The sequence below is a fragment of the Echiichthys vipera genome (assembly GCF_963691815.1).
Source record: "Echiichthys vipera genome assembly, chromosome: 21".
Classification (NCBI taxonomy): domain Eukaryota; kingdom Metazoa; phylum Chordata; class Actinopteri; order Perciformes; family Trachinidae; genus Echiichthys; species Echiichthys vipera.
This window is the reverse complement of record NC_139846.1, coordinates 72,084-90,769: the sequence shown is the minus strand read 5'-3', so window position 1 is coordinate 90,769 and position 18,686 is coordinate 72,084. Positions and strand designations below refer to the sequence as shown.

Here is an 18,686-nt window from a genome sequence, read left to right as displayed (position 1 = left end):
TACAGTCTTTCAGAATAAATCAAGTATTTCTAATTTGTTCTCTAAATTTGATCTCCACTGAACATTTAGTTGTTGTAATCTCCACCCATTGCAAGATTGCTCCTGCTGGAAGACAGGGCACAGACTTACGTGCTTTACATGTTTGAGTTTATTAGGGATGTATCTAATTAATTAATTGCTGTAAATAAGTGCAAAGTAAAATGACAAAATACAAATGAAATATATATGTGTATTTTTATGTGTATAAACTAGGACTGCACAATTGATTGCGAACGAACAATGGAATGTTTCCTAGCCCTTTGAGTAGAAGCCTGTGTGAAACAGTAAACCATGGCCGTGGTGGCTGATGTAGACTGCTGTCCTCTCTGATCTCAGCGGGTAGACTCCCGGCGAGCTGGGAGACTTGCTCCACACGCTCCTGCTACGCTCTTCTTCGTGGGTTTCTGAATCCTCTTGGCAACAGCTCCTCAAGCTCCACTCTGTTGTTGATCTCAATCGTTTCTGTCTGGTTAAATCCGTGGTTAAATCACCACATCAATGTCTCTTTCTACTCTGAAAAAGAAAGGTTGACACACAAAACCGTCAATTCACCAGTGAATGACAGAGAAGTTTTTGTGTCTAACTGTCACTGTGAAGCCTGTGTTTTTTGTGTCAAGAGTACAACTTGATAAGGCATTTTAAGAAAAATCATGCTTTAACACCACTTTACCACTGGAGTGTAAAAATTACTCTGCATTTACATTACGTTAAATTTTGTCAGTCCAGTTTTTGATGAATAAACTAATGTTTCATATGTACTTTTAAGATTGGTAAAGTAACTAGTAACTGAAGTAATCAGTTAATGTAGTGGAGTAAAAAGAAGAGTATTTCCACTGATTTGTAGTGGAGTAGAAGTTTAAAGGAGCATAAAAAGAAAATACTCAAGTAGGGGGCAGGAGCCTCAAACATGTACTTTAGTACAATAATTGTTGAGTGTAAACCTCTGGTTAACAGGCAAGTTCCTTTAATAAGGATTGCTACTATTTATATTGCTAAATAAATATGTTAAGTATAGACCTTTTTTAAGTTGTAAACATAAACATTCTACATGTGTCCAAGTTTGATTCCCGTTGCAGTGAATGTGAACAACATCAGCTGACAGGAAGTTAACAAGGACCAAGGCTGTTGCCTAGTAATGGAATTCCATTAAAAGGGTCTATACAGTTAACCTATTCAGAGGGAAATTCAGCTTCTCAGAAGAATTGCGTTTATCAAATAATCGATCATCGATTGATAAAATGAAACAACTATTGGTTAATGAATTATAATTTGCATCCCTAGTTGCCATGGGACAGTTGCCCAATTCGCCTGGTTGGTAATCCAGCCTTGGCTGTTGGTGCCAAAACCAATCATCTTGTCACTGATGTCAATCCTACTGCTATAGTGTATTTCTGCCGTACAACAGAACATGTCATAAAAATGAATGGTTCACAGAAAAAACAGGAAAACATGCCAGCACCATACCCCTTTAAAATAGTTAAATCAGACAATGCTAGTATTTAACGGACAAGAAGTTTAAAGTTTGAATGTAAGATGAGGACAAAATAGCGGCCGTGAAGAATCCAGTAAGATCCACCAAGATGCCTCTGTCAGTATCTTATAGAGTAACATGAGGGCAGCCAGCAGCAGTACTTACTGCAATATAGGTAATGCTAATCGTTTAGCTGTGTTGTGTGTAGAAAAAGTAATATGACGTTGGGGAGCCCGAATCGCTAAATCCTCCTGAAAAACACACCCGTTACAGCTTATTGTGGTCGGAAACACACATGATGGAGCGGAGGTATTCATTTCCAAAGAGACGCCGGCATTAGTCCTTTTCTTCAACATAACCAGCGAGGTTATAAAGTACAAGGATTTGATTAGGTTTTTTTTTTTACTGGTGGTAACATTATTAGTATAAGTAAGAATGGCAAGCTTATAAAATTTGAGTTAAAATGACAGAATGGTGCTGTTCTTGTAAGTCATCTGCTCATGGTTGACTCCAGGTGTCATGAGAGAACCTCAGTTGTGATTTGGTGCTATTCAGATAAAATTGAAAAGTTGGACTAAAATATGGTGTTTTATTCATCTATTCGTCTGTCTGTTTTTGTGACATATTCCCCACCATAATTATTCATATTCATATTTATACTACCTTTATTCCCATTATTTCTACTATTCATTGGGATGGGAATCTCTAGGCACCTTCAATTTGATTACAATTCAGAGGACTGCACTGCGATTATAAAACGATTATCAATGCATCGTGTTTCATCTCTGTGATTGTTTCTATTATTGTACTATACAACTGCAAAACATATGAGTTATACTCACATTACTATAGCTATTATTATACTTACTGTTTTACTTTTGTGGTTGCTTGCATCTCTGGAACTGTCTCTCTTTTTGTGTTTGTGTCCGTCTTTGTCTCTCTCTCTTTCCATCTTTGTCTTTTCCCTCTCCTTTTCTTCCTCCCCAACCGGTCAAGACAGTTGTCCGTCCTCCATAGAGCTGGGTCTGTCAGACGTTCTTGCCTGTTAAAGGGAAGGTTTTCAACGCTACTGTGCTCAAAGGGGGAATTGTTGGGTCTCTGTAAATCCTATATAACTCATAGATTGTGGTCTTTACCTACTTTGTAAAGTGTCCTGAGATAACTTTTGTTATGATTTGGCACTGTAAATAAAATTTAATTGAAAATACTTTTTCTATAAAGAATTTGTTTTTTCACAATGACTACGAAGTACATTTTAAGCAAAGTATTAGTAATGATCCGCAATGAATTTACGTACAATATATTTTATAAAAAAAACTAAAACAAATAGAAGTGATGTGACATTTGCCAGCATATATACCTGCATTACAAAGAAAATGAAAAATCGGCATTGAAACAACAAGTTTTAACACTTTAAAAAAATGTTCAATTGAAAATAAAACACAAACATTAAAACATTATAATCTTACGATCATGATATGTTCTTTTATATTGATATTTCTAAGCATTATGATTTTTTTTTCAATCTCAATCTTTAATTTTTTTCTTGAGTGTCTTTTTTCAAGGTCACCGGTTTTCAGTTTCAACTTTCTGTCACTCTTTTGGAGTGGAGAGGAGGGGCTTGAGGGGAGGGACAAGGAGGGGGCCTTTAAGGATAATTTGCATACTTTAAGCACCGTGATCTGTGATCAATGGCTTCCACAATTTTACCAGATCTCAAGTAAGTCTGTATTTCTGCCACTGTTTGGACGCTGTGCTGTTTTGGCAGAGGTTAGGCTAATACCTCAACTCAGCCCCCGGATGTTCATCTGTCCTCTATGATCTAGTATTTATTGTCTAATAGGTCTTTCAGGGCAGTGTTATTGCTGAGACACAAGGCCTCATAAATGTGGTAATTATTGAAAAAAACCAGACATCAAGAAAAATCTATAGATTCAAATTGAAAAACCCATCATAATGCATACAAATATTAAAATGAAAATGCAAAACATGATTGTGAGATGATTTCTTTTTTTTGTATTTTATTTTTAAGTTGAACATTTTTTCAGTGCTTACATTTTTTTCTTCAATACCTCAGTTAACTGTCACTGTTCTAGCTCCATACCTTATGACCTCAGCCCTCCCCTGACGGACACCTCTACAGTGTCCTTCACGCATGACCTGGTGAGAAGACAGCTGACAAGACTCTACTCTGAAATTCGTAGACACCAACAGACTGAACAAACTGATCAGGAGGGCCGGTGGAGAGTCTGTCACCTCCTCTCGGTAATTCAGACTCAACCACACACAATCTTTGATCATCTTTATACTTCACTACTGTAAATATTAATTTTTATAAATTTACATTTGAGTCTTTTCTAATACATGTTTTGTTTGTATAATACTTGTTTGTATATCTGGAGTTGTGTAACAAAAATAATTTCCCCTGGGGATTATTCAAGTATTTCTGATTCTGATTCTGATTAATGCTAACGGTAGTCCTGAGCAGCTAACATTATCAGTCATTGTGTCTAACGTGTATTTAACAGGGTGACACAGTAACGGGTCTGAAAAGTCAACCAACAGTGAGACAGAAACTGTGGCAGCTGCTATACTTACGATTTAATCAGCAGAGATAATATGGAGCTAAGTCAGCAGAAACACAGAAGATAAACAAGACTGTAGCTGAATACATTCGCATGGACCAGATCACCGTTTACACTATGGAGAAACCTGACTAACAACAACTGATTCACCAACTGAATCCAAGGTTTAACCTCCTTCATGGAATCATTTAATGTCCACACAAATCCCTGAGCTCTACAACACAAGAAAACAAACAAGAGAACTTGAAAATATTTGTCATATATAGACCCTACAGTTATGTGCTTTCTTTCAAATTTTCACTGCATCAGGGGGCTGTTGCAGGAAGGCAGAATTAAAATGTCCGCGATAAATGAAAAAGCCAAACTTGATCTAGTCTGTTCTGATCATTCTGGTTAAATTAGTTGCACATGCACCAAACCAGGATGAGAATCTACGGCTTTGTCAAGCGAGGTGTACCAGTGGAACTAAACACCTTTAAAGGAACAACACACAGCTATTGGTTCAGATATGTGGACGCCAGATGGGTTAAAATCAAATCCAAACACTGACACTGACACTGTCTGTCTGTCTGTCTGTCTGTCTGTCTGTCTGTCTGTCTGTCTGTCTGTCTGTCTGACTGTCTGACTGTCTGACTGTCTGACTGTCTGACTGTCTGACTGTCTGACTACAGCAGGTACACAGAGTTATACTTTTAACTGTCACTGATATATACACATATGAAGGGTCTCTATCTTGCTCTGGGCTAATTTTATTTTCAGCGCAGTGTATCTTAATCTATAACAATATATGGTATTAATTTGTTGATAATATTTTGTATTAAGAATCTGAATCGGTAAAATAACTAAGAATGTAGTGGAGTAAAAAGTACAATAGTTCTTCTGTAATGTAGTGGAGTATAAAGTATAAAGTAGCATCAAATGTAATAAATCAAGTACCTCAAAATTGTACTTAAGTACGGTACTTGAGTAAATGTACTCAGTTACTTTCCACCTCTGCATCTGCGTGTGTGTGTGCGTATATATATATATATATATATATATATATATAAATAAATATATATGGTGTATGTTTGCCATTGTGCATTCTCATAAAATAAGACATTATTGGAAAATGAATGTAGGTGTGCGATATTAACAAAAATCAATATCCCCATATGTGCACGCACTATAGTCACGGCTGCCGAATTGAGATTTAATTTCCAAACCAGAAAAAACCCCTGGCAAAACCGCCTAAATCTTTTGGCTGATAAAAGTCTAATCTGGCAACAGCGGCAGTAGTCCGCTACTAGTCTTACAAGGCTTGATCATGCAGTGAATGTGTGGCCTCTCAAAATGGTGTGTTTTGATTGTTTTTCGCAAAATGAGGGACATTCGATTTTGTGATGTCATCTATCGTGAAAAACAACAATTTAGATACTATCGTAGACCATATACACTACTGTGCAAAAAATTTTAATTTTTCGATACCAAGGAAGAAAATTCAAAAAAATAAAGGCAAAATTTAAAAAAAAAAAAGATTAGAACAATAAAAACAAAATCAATAACACTTTTAAAAAGTTGTCTGACATAGTGCAAAGAAAAACCAAAACACACAACTGTAGGGTGTATATATGACATATGTTCAAATTATCGCGTGTGATCTATTGTGCTGTAAAGAGCAGGGATTTGTGTGGACATTAAATTATTCCACGAAAGTTGTCTTGGGGCTATTGCATGGAAGGTAGACAAGGGATTAGGCTGGGATATGCCTGTTATCCTGGCTTACTTTATCGATGACTCAGTTGCACAAGAGGCCATGGAGATTTATTCTATGCTGGTGGCCCAGACCAGGCTAACAGCCAGGCTCGATTAATTCTGCTGCTTTATCTGTTCAGTCAGCTGTCACTCCGATCAAATCAAACATGTTTTACAATTGTTCCATGATCTTTTAGCCTAAGAGGGAGACCGAGCCTGGAAGGACACTGTCGAGGAGGAGCTGCTGACCCCGACGGTGCAAACCAGGATTACTTTATCTTTTTTTTTAATGTACTTATAAATTAATTTAGTCAATGTACTAAATCTGCTTTTTATTTATTTTTAAATTAATTTAGTCAATGTACTTGATCTGCTTTTTATTTATTTTTTAATTAATTTAGTCAATGTACTAAATCTGCTTTACATTTATTTTTATATTAATTTAGTCAATGTACTAAATCTGCTTTACATTTATTTTTAAATTAATTTAGTCAATGTACTAAATCTAAATCTGCTTAATATTTATTAATTTTTAAATTAATTTAATCAATGTACTAATCTACTTTTTAGTTTAAAATAATTTAGTCAATGTACTAAATCTGCTTTTTATTCATTTTTAAATTAATTTGGTCAATGTACTAATCTACTAATTATTTTAAATAAATTTAGTCAATGTACTAAATCTGCTTTTTTATTTTTTAAATAATTTCGTCAATGTACATAATCTAAATCTGCTTTATATTTATTTATTGTTAAATTAATTTAATCAATGTACTAATCTACTTTTTATTTTAAATTAATTAAGTCAACATACTAAATCTGCTTTTCATTTATTTTTAAATTCATTTAGTCACTGTACTAGTCTGCTTATCACTTATTTTTAACTTAATTTAGTCAAAGTATTAAATCTGCTTTACATTTATTTTTAAATTAATTTAGTCAATGTACTAAATCTGCTTTTTTATTTTTAAAATGATTTAGTCAATGTACTAAATCTAAATCTGCTTCATATTTTTTTGTTTTTAAATTAAGTTAGTCAATGTACTAATCTACTTTTTTATTTTAAATTAATTTATTCAATGTACTAAACCCACTTTTCATTTATTTTTAAATTAATTCAGTCACTGTACTAGTCTGCTTTTTACTTATTTTTAAATTAATTTAGTCAATGTACTAAATCTGCTTTACATTTATTTTTAAATTCATTTAGTCAATGTACTAAATCTACTTTACATTTATTTTTAAATTAATTTAGTCAATGTACCAAATCTAAATCTGCTTAATATTTATTAATTTTTTAATTAATTTAATCAATGTACTAATCTACTTTTTAGTTTAAAATAATTAAGTCAACATACTAAATCTGCTTTTTATTCATTTTTAAATTAATTTAGTCAATGTACTAATCTACTTTTTATTTTAAATAAATTTAGTCAATGTACAAAATCTGCTTTTTATTCATTTTTAAATTAATTTAGTCAATGTACTTAATCTAAATCTGCTTTATATTTTTTATTTTTAAATTAATTTAATCAATGTACTTATCTTTTTTATTTTAAATTAATTTATTCAATGTAATAAATCCACTTTTTAATTATTTTTAAATTCATTTAGTCAATGTACTTAATCTAAATCTGCTTTATATATTTTTAAATTAATTTAATCAATGTACTAATCTACTTTTTATTTTAAATTAATTTTGTTAATGAACTAAATCTGCTTTTTATTTATTTTTTAAATTTATTTATTCACTGTACTAAATCTGCTTTATATTTTTTACTTTTAAATTAAGTTAGTCAATGTACTAATGTACTTTTTTATTTTAAATTAATTTATTCAATGTACTAAATCTGCTTTATATTTATTTTTTAAATTAATTTAGTCAATGTACTAATCTACTTTATATTTTAAATAAATTTAGTCAATGTACTAAATCTGCTTTTAATTCATTTTTTAAATTAATTTAGTCAATGTACTAAATCTGCTTTACATTTATTTTTAAATTAATTTAGTCAATGAACTAAATCTGCTTTTTTATTTTTTAAATAATTTAGTTAATGTACTTAATCTAAATCTGCTTTATATGTATTGATTTTTAAATTAATTTAATCAATGTACTAAATCTGCTTTTTATTCATTTTTAAATTAATTTAGTCAATGTACTAAATCTAAATCTGCTTTATATTTTTTATTTTTAAATTAATTTAATCAATGTACTAATCTACTTTTTATTTTAAATTTAGTCAATGTACTAAATCTGCTTGTCATTTATTTTTAAAATAATTTAGTCACTGTACTAGTCTGCTTTTTACTTATTTTTAACTTAATTTAGTCAATGTACTAAATCTGCTTTACAATTATTTTTAACTTAAGTCAAAGTACTAACTCTGCTTTACATTTATTTTTAAATTAATTTAGTCAATGTACTAAATCTGCTTTTTTATTTTTTAAATAATTTAGTTAATGTACTTAATCTAAATCTGCTTCATATTTTTTATTTTTAAATTAATTTAATCAATGTACTAATCTACTTTTTTTTTTAAATTAATTTATTCAATGTACTAAATCCACATTTTATTTATTTTTAAATTAATTTAGTCAATGTACTAAATCTGCTTTATATATTTTTTATTTTTAAATTAATTTAATCAATGTACTAATCTACTTTTTATTTCAAATTAATTTTGTTAATATACTAAATCTGCTTTCTCTTTATTTTTAAATTGATTTAGTCACTGTACTAAATCTAAATCTGCTTTATATTTTTTATTTTTAAATTAATTTAATCAATGTACTAATCTACTTTTTATTTTAAATTTAGTCAATGTACTAAATCTGCTTTTCATTTATTTTTAAATTAATTTAGTCACTGTACTAGTCTGCTTTTTTACTTATTTTTAACTTAAATTTAGTCAATGTACTAGATCTGCTTTACATTTATTTTTAAATTAATTTAGTCACTGTACTAGTCTGCTTTTTTACTTATTTTTAACTTAAATTTAGTCAATGTACTAAATCTGCTTTACATTTATTTTTAAATTAATTTAGTCAATGTACTAAATCTGCTTTACATTTATTTTTAAATTAATTTAGTCAATGTACTAAATCTGCTTTACATTTATTTTTAAACTAATTTAGTCAATGTACTAAATCTAAATCTCTTAATATTTATTAATTTTTAAATTAATTTAAACAATGTACTAATCTACTTTTTAATTTAAAATAATTAAGTCAATGTACTAAATCTGCTTTCTATTAATTTTTAAATTAATTTATTCAATGTACTAAATCCACTTTTTACTTATTTTTAAATTAATTTAGTCAATGTACTAAATCTGCTTTACATTTATTTTTAAATTAATTTAGTCAATGTACTAAATCTGCTTTACATTTATTTTTAAACTAATTTAGTCAATGTACTAAATCTAAATCTCTTAATATTTATTAATTTTTAAATTAATTTAAACAATGTACTAATCTACTTTTTAATTTAAAATAATTAAGTCAATGTACTGAATCTGCTTTCTATTAATTTTTAAATTAATTTATTCAATGTACTAAATCCACTTTTTACTTATTTTTAAATTAATTTAGTCAATGTACTAAATCTGCTTTTTTATTTTTTAAATAATCTAGTCAATGTACTTAATCTAAATCTGCTTCATATTTTTTATTTTTAAATTAAGTTAGTCAATGTACTAATCTACTTTTTTTTTTAAATTAATTTATTCAATGTACTAAATCCACTTTTTATTTATTTTTAAATTAATTTAGTCAATGTACTAAATCTGCTTTATATATTTTTTATTTTTAAATTAATTTAATCAATGTACTAATCTACTTTTTATTTCAAATTAATTTTGTTAATATACTAAATCTGCTTTCTCTTTATTTTTAAATTGATTTAGTCACTGTACTTGTCTGCTTTTTACTTATTTTTAAATTAATTTAGTCAATGTACTAAATCTGCTTTACATTTATTTTTAAATTAATTTAGTCAATGTACTTAATCTAAATCTGCTTTATATTTATATATTTTTAAATTAATTAAGTCAATGTACTTATCTACTTTTTATTTTAAATTAATTAAGTCAATGTACTATATCTGCTTTTGTTTTATTTTTAAATTAATTTAGTCACTGTACTAGTCTGCTTTTTACTTATTTTTAAATTAATTTAGTCAATGTACTAAATCTGCTTTACATTTATTTTTAAATTAATTTAGTCAATGTACTAAATCTGCTTTACATTTATTTTTAAATTAATTTAGTCAATGTACTAAATCTGCTTTACATTTATTTTTAAATTAATTTAGTCAATGTACTAAATCTAAATCTGCTTAATATTTATTAATTTTTAAATTAATTTAATCAATGTACTAATCTACCTTTTAGTTTAAAATAATTAAGTCAACATACTAAATCTGCTTTTTATATATTTTTAAATTAATTTAGTCAATGTACATATCTACTTTTTATTTTAAATAAATTTAGTCAATGTACAAAATCTGCTTTTTATTCATTTTTAAATTAATTTAGTCAATGTACTAAATCTAAATCTGCTTTATATTTTTTATTTTTTAATTAATTTAATCAATGTACTAATCTTCTTTTTATTTTAAATTAAGTCAATGTACTAAATCTGCTTTTCATTTATTTTTAAATTAATTTAGTCACTGTACTAGTCTGCTTTTTACTTATTTTTAACTTAATTCAGTCAATGTACTAAATCTGCTTTACATTTATTTTTAAATTAATTTAGTCAATGTACTAAATCTGCTTTACATTTATTTTTAAACTAATTTAGTCAATGTACTAAATCTAAATCTCTTAATATTTATTAATTTTTAAATTAATTTAAACAATGTACTAATCTACTTTTTAATTTAAAATAATTAAGTCAATGTACTAAATCTGCTTTCTATTAATTTTTAAATTAATTTATTCAATGTACTAAATCCACTTTTTACTTATTTTTAAATTAATTTAGTCAATGTACTAAATCTGCTTTACATTTATTTTTAAATTAATTTAGTCAATGTACTAATCTAATTTTTAGTTGAAAATAATTAAGTCAACATACTAAATCTGCTTTTTATTCATTTTTAAAAATTAATTTAGTCAATGTACTAATCTACTTTTTATTTTAAATAAATTTAGTCAATGTACTAAATCTAAATCTGCTTTATATTTTTTATTTTTAAATTAATTTAATCAATGTACTAATCTACTTTTTTATTTTAAATTAATTTATTCAATGTACTAAATCCACTTTTTACTTATTTTTAAATTCATTTAGTCGATGTACTAAATCTAAATCTGCTTTATATTTTTTATTTTTAAATTAAGTGAGTCAATGTCCTAATCTACTTTTTTATTTTAAATTAAGTCAATGTACTAAATCTGCTTTACATTTATTTTTAAATTAATTTAGTCAATGTACTAAATCTGCTTTTTTATTTTTTAAATAATTTAGTCAATGTACATAATCTAAATCTGCTTTATATTTATATATTTTTAAATTAATTTAATCAATGTACTAATCTACTTTTTATTTTAAATTAATTAAGTCAATGTACTAGATCTGCTTTTCATTCATTTTTAAATTAATTTAGTCACTGTACTAGTCTGCTTTTTTACTTATTTTTAACTTAAATTTAGTCAATGTACTAAATCTGCTTTTGTTTTATTTTTAAATTAATTTAGTCACTGTACTAGTCTGCTTTTTACTTATTTTTAAATTAATTTAGTCAATGTACTAAATCTGCTTTACATTTATTTTTAAATTAATTTATTCAATGTACTAAATCTGCTTTTTTATTTTTTAAATAATTTAGTTAATGTACTTAATCTAAATCTGCTTCATATTTTTTATTTTTAAATTAAGTTAGTCAATGTACTAATCTACTTTTTTTTTAAATTAATTTATTCAATGTACTAAATCCACTTTTTATTTATTTTTAAATTAATTTAGTCAATGTACTAAATCTGCTTTATATATTTTTTATTTTTAAATTAATTTAATCAATGTACTAATCTACTTTTTATTTCAAATTAATTTTGTTAATATACTAAATCTGCTTTCTCTTTATTTTTAAATTGATTTAGTCACTGTACTAAATCTAAATCTGCTTTATATTTTTTATTTTTAAATTAATTTAATCGATGTACTAATCTACTTTTTATTTTAAATTTAGTCAATGTACTAAATCTGCTTTTCATTTATTTTTAAATTAATTTAGTCACTGTACTAGTCTGCTTTTTTACTTATTTTTAACTTAAATTTAGTCAATGTACTAGATCTGCTTTACATTTATTTTTAAATTAATTTAGTCACTGTACTAGTCTGCTTTTTTACTTATTTTTAACTTAAATTTAGTCAATGTACTAAATCTGCTTTACATTTATTTTTAAATTAATTTAGTCAATGTACTAAATCTGCTTTACATTTATTTTTAAATTAATTTAGTCAATGTACTAAATCTGCTTTACATTTATTTTTAAATTAATTTAGTCAATGTACTAAATCTAAATCTGCTTAATATTTATTAATTTTTAAATTAATTTAATCAATGTACTAATCTACCTTTTAGTTTAAAATAATTAAGTCAACATACTAAATCTGCTTTTTATTTATTTTTAAATTAATTTAGTCAATGTACATATCTACTTTTTATTTTAAATAAATTTAGTCAATGTACAAAATCTGCTTTTTATTCATTTTTAAATTAATTTAGTCAATGTACTAAATCTAAATCTGCTTTATATTTTTTATTTTTAAATTAATTTAATCAATGTACTAATCTTCTTTTTATTTTAAATTAAGTCAATGTACTAAATTTGCTTTTCATTTATTTTTAAATTAATTTAGCCACTGTACTAGTCTGCTTTTTACTTATTTTTAACTTAATTCAGTCAATGAACTAAATCTGCTTTTTTATTTTTTAAATAATTTAGTTAATGTACTTAATCTAAATCTGCTTTATATGTATTGATTTTTAAATTAATTTAATCAATGTACTAATCTACTTTTTTAATTTAAAATAGATAAGTCAATGTACTAAATCTGCTTTTTATTCATTTTTAAATTAATTTAGTCAATGTACTAAATCTAAATCTGCTTTATATTTTTTATTTTTAAATTAATTTAATCAATGTACTAATCTACTTTTTATTTTAAATTTAGTCAATGTACTAAATCTGCTTGTCATTTATTTTTAAAATAATTTAGTCACTGTACTAGTCTGCTTTTTACTTATTTTTAACTTAATTTAGTCAATGTACTAAATCTGCTTTACAATTATTTTTAACTTAAGTCAAAGTACTAACTCTGCTTTACATTTATTTTTAAATTAATTTAGTCAATGTACTAAATCTGCTTTTTTATTTTTTAAATAATTTAGTTAATGTACTTAATCTAAATCTGCTTCATATTTTTTATTTTTAAATTAAGTTAGTCAATGTACTAATCTACTTTTTTTTTAAATTAATTTATTCAATGTACTAAATCCACTTTTTATTTATTTTTAAATTAATTTAGTCAATGTACTAAATCTGCTTTATATATTTTTTATTTTTAAATTAATTTAATCAATGTACTAATCTACTTTTTATTTCAAATTAATTTTGTTAATATACTAAATCTGCTTTCTCTTTATTTTTAAATTGATTTAGTCACTGTACTAAATCTAAATCTGCTTTATATTTTTTATTTTTAAATTAATTTAATCGATGTACTAATCTACTTTTTATTTTAAATTTAGTCAATGTACTAAATCTGCTTTTCATTTATTTTTAAATTAATTTAGTCACTGTACTAGTCTGCTTTTTTACTTATTTTTAACTTAAATTTAGTCAATGTACTAGATCTGCTTTACATTTATTTTTAAATTAATTTAGTCACTGTACTAGTCTGCTTTTTTACTTATTTTTAACTTAAATTTAGTCAATGTACTAAATCTGCTTTACATTTATTTTTAAATTAATTTAGTCAATGTACTAAATCTGCTTTACATTTATTTTTAAATTAATTTAGTCAATGTACTAAATCTGCTTTACATTTATTTTTAAACTAATTTAGTCAATGTACTAAATCTAAATCTCTTAATATTTATTAATTTTTAAATTAATTTAAACAATGTACTAATCTACTTTTTAATTTAAAATAATTAAGTCAATGTACTAAATCTGCTTTCTATTAATTTTTAAATTAATTTATTCAATGTACTAAATCCACTTTTTACTTATTTTTAAATTAATTTAGTCAATGTACTAAATCTGCTTTTTTATTTTTTAAATAATCTAGTCAATGTACTTAATCTAAATCTGCTTCATATTTTTTATTTTTAAATTAAGTTAGTCAATGTACTAATCTACTTTTTTTTTAAATTAATTTATTCAATGTACTAAATCCACTTTTTATTTATTTTTAAATTAATTTAGTCAATGTACTAAATCTGCTTTATATATTTTTTATTTTTAAATTAATTTAATCAATGTACTAATCTACTTTTTATTTCAAATTAATTTTGTTAATATACTAAATCTGCTTTCTCTTTATTTTTAAATTGATTTAGTCACTGTACTTGTCTGCTTTTTACTTATTTTTAAATTAATTTAGTCAATGTACTAAATCTGCTTTACATTTATTTTTAAATTAATTTAGTCAATGTACTTAATCTAAATCTGCTTTATATTTATATATTTTTAAATTAATTAAGTCAATGTACTTATCTACTTTTTATTTTAAATTAATTAAGTCAATGTACTATATCTGCTTTTGTTTTATTTTTAAATTAATTTAGTCACTGTACTAGTCTGCTTTTTACTTATTTTTAAATTAATTTAGTCAATGTACTAAATCTGCTTTACGTTTATTTTTAAATTAATTTAGTCAATGTACTAAATCTGCTTTACATTTATTTTTAAATTAATTTAGTCAATGTACTAAATCTAAATCTGCTTAATATTTATTAATTTTTAAATTAATTTAATCAATGTACTAATCTACCTTTTAGTTTAAAATAATTAAGTCAACATACTAAATCTGCTTTTTATTTATTTTTAAATTAATTTAGTCAATGTACATATCTACTTTTTATTTTAAATAAATTTAGTCAATGTACAAAATCTGCTTTTTATTCATTTTTAAATTAATTTAGTCAATGTACTAAATCTAAATCTGCTTTATATTTTTTATTTTTTAATTAATTTAATCAATGTACTAATCTTCTTTTTATTTTAAATTAAGTCAATGTACTAAATCTGCTTTTCATTTATTTTTAAATTAATTTAGTCACTGTACTAGTCTGCTTTTTACTTATTTTTAACTTAATTCAGTCAATGTACTAAATCTGCTTTTTTATTTTTTAAATAATTTAGTTAATGGACTTAATCTAAATCTGCTTTATATTTATTTATTTTTAAATTAATTTAATCAATGTACTAATCTACTTTTTAATTTCAAATAATTAAGTCAGTGTACTTAATCTGCTTTTTATTCATTTTTAAATTAAGTTAGTCAATGTACTAATCTACTTTTTTATTTTAAATTAATCTATTCAATGTACTAAATCCACTTTTTATTTATTTTTAAATTAATATAGTCAATGTACTAAATCTGCTTTATATATTTATTTTTAAATTAATTTAATCAATGTACTAATCTAATTTTTAGTTGAAAATAATTAAGTCAACATACTAAATCTGCTTTTTATTCATTTTTAAAAATTAATTTAGTCAATGTACTAATCTACTTTTTATTTTAAATAAATTTAGTCAATGTACTAAATCTAAATCTGCTTTATATTTTTTATTTTTAAATTAATTTAATCAATGTACTAATCTACTTTTTTATTTTAAATTAATTTATTCAATGTACTAAATCCACTTTTTACTTATTTTTAAATTCATTTAGTCGATGTACTAAATCTAAATCTGCTTTATATTTTTTATTTTTAAATTAAGTGAGTCAATGTCCTAATCTACTTTTTTATTTTAAATTAAGTCAATGTACTAAATCTGCTTTACATTTATTTTTAAATTAATTTAGTAAATGTACTAAATCTGCTTTTTTATTTTTTAAATAATTTAGTCAATGTACATAATCTAAATCTGCTTTATATTTATATATTTTTAAATTAATTTAATCAATGTACTAATCTACTTTTTATTTTAAATTAATTAAGTCAATGTACTAGATCTGCTTTTCATTCATTTTTAAATTAATTTAGTCACTGTACTAGTCTGCTTTTTTACTTATTTTTAACTTAAATTTAGTCAATGTACTAAATCTGCTTTTGTTTTATTTTTAAATTAATTTAGTCACTGTACTAGTCTGCTTTTTACTTATTTTTAAATTAATTTAGTCAATGTACTAAATCTGCTTTACATTTATTTTTAAATTAATTTAGTCAATGTACTAAATCTGCTTTACATTTATTTTTAAATTAATTTAGTCAATGTACTAAATCTAAATCTGCTTAATATTTATTAATTTTTAAATTAATTTAATCAATGTACTAATCTACCTTTTAGTTTAAAATAATTAAGTCAACATACTAAATCTGCTTTTTATTTATTTTTAAATTAATTTAGTCAATGTACATATCTACTTTTTATTTTAAATAAATTTAGTCAATGTACAAAATCTGCTTTTTATTCATTTTTAAATTAATTTAGTCAATGTACTAAATCTAAATCTGCTTTATATTTTTTATTTTTTAATTAATTTAATCAATGTACTAATCTTCTTTTTATTTTAAATTAAGTCAATGTACTAAATCTGCTTTTCATTTATTTTTAAATTAATTTAGTCACTGTACTAGTCTGCTTTTTACTTATTTTTAACTTAATTCAGTCAATGTACTAAATCTGCTTTTTTATTTTTTAAATAATTTAGTTAATGGACTTAATCTAAATCTGCTTTATATTTATTTATTTTTAAATTAATTTAATCAATGTACTAATCTACTTTTTAATTTCAAATAATTAAGTCAGTGTACTTAATCTGCTTTTTATTCATTTTTAAATTAAGTTAGTCAATGTACTAATCTACTTTTTTATTTTAAATTAATCTATTCAATGTACTAAATCCACTTTTTATTTATTTTTAAATTAATATAGTCAATGTACTAAATCTGCTTTATATATTTATTTTTAAATTAATTTAATCAATGTACTAATCTAATTTTTAGTTGAAAATAATTAAGTCAACATACTAAATCTGCTTTTTATTCATTTTTAAAAATTAATTTAGTCAATGTACTAATCTACTTTTTATTTTAAATAAATTTAGTCAATGTACTAAATCTAAATCTGCTTTATATTTTTTATTTTTAAATTAATTTAATCAATGTACTAATCTACTTTTTTATTTTAAATTAATTTATTCAATGTACTAAATCCACTTTTTACTTATTTTTAAATTCATTTAGTCGATGTACTAAATCTAAATCTGCTTTATATTTTTTATTTTTAAATTAAGTGAGTCAATGTCCTAATCTACTTTTTTATTTTAAATTAAGTCAATGTACTAAATCTGCTTTACATTTATTTTTAAATTAATTTAGTAAATGTACTAAATCTGCTTTTTTATTTTTTAAATAATTTAGTCAATGTACATAATCTAAATCTGCTTTATATTTATATATTTTTAAATTAATTTAATCAATGTACTAATCTACTTTTTATTTTAAATTAATTAAGTCAATGTACTAGATCTGCTTTTCATTCATTTTTAAATTAATTTAGTCACTGTACTAGTCTGCTTTTTTACTTATTTTTAACTTAAATTTAGTCAATGTACTAAATCTGCTTTTGTTTTATTTTTAAATTAATTTAGTCACTGTACTAGTCTGCTTTTTACTTATTTTTAAATTAATTTAGTCAATGTACTAAATCTGCTTTACATTTATTTTTAAATTAATTTAGTCAATGTACTAAATCTGCTTTACATTTATTTTTAAATTAATTTAGTCAATGTACTAAATCTAAATCTGCTTAATATTTATTAATTTTTAAATTAATTTAATCAATGTACTAATCTACCTTTTAGTTTAAAATAATTAAGTCAACATACTAAATCTGCTTTTTATTTATTTTTAAATTAATTTAGTCAATGTACATATCTACTTTTTATTTTAAATAAATTTAGTCAATGTACAAAATCTGCTTTTTATTCATTTTTAAATTAATTTAGTCAATGTACTAAATCTAAATCTGTTTTATATTTTTTATTTTTAAATTAATTTAATCAATGTACTAATCTTCTTTTTATTTTAAATTAAGTCAATGTACTAAATCTGCTTTTCATTTATTTTTAAATTAATTTAGTCACTGTACTAGTCTGCTTTTTACTTATTTTTAACTTAATTCAGTCAATGTACTAAATCTGCTTTTTTATTTTTTAAATAATTTAGTTAATGGACTTAATCTAAATCTGCTTTATATTTATTTATTTTTAAATTAATTTAATCAATGTACTAATCTACTTTTTAATTTCAAATAATTAAGTCAGTGTACTTAATCTGCTTTTTATTCATTTTTAAATTAAGTTAGTCAATGTACTAATCTACTTTTTTATTTTAAATTAATCTATTCAATGTACTAAATCCACTTTTTATTTATTTTTAAATTAATATAGTCAATGTACTAAATCTGCTTTATATATTTATTTTTAAATTAATTTAATCAATGTACTAATCTAATTTTTAGTTGAAAATAATTAAGTCAACATACTAAATCTGCTTTTTATTCATTTTTAAAAATTAATTTAGTCAATGTACTAATCTACTTTTTATTTTAAATAAATTTAGTCAATGTACTAAATCTAAATCTGCTTTATATTTTTTATTTTTA

General features: G+C 23.6%; 1 long non-coding RNA gene across 1 annotated transcript; it reads right to left on the bottom strand.

Moving 5' to 3' along the window:
- Nucleotides 1–347: 347 nt before the first annotated feature.
- On the bottom strand, nucleotides 348–3,676 carry LOC310963411. The gene is made up of 3 exons (XR_014593692.1): nucleotides 3,615–3,676; nucleotides 2,379–2,552; nucleotides 348–552 (listed from the first exon to the last, which is right to left on the bottom strand). It is a non-coding gene; the product is annotated as an uncharacterized lncRNA (long non-coding RNA).
- Nucleotides 3,677–18,686: the final 15,010 nt, after the last annotated feature.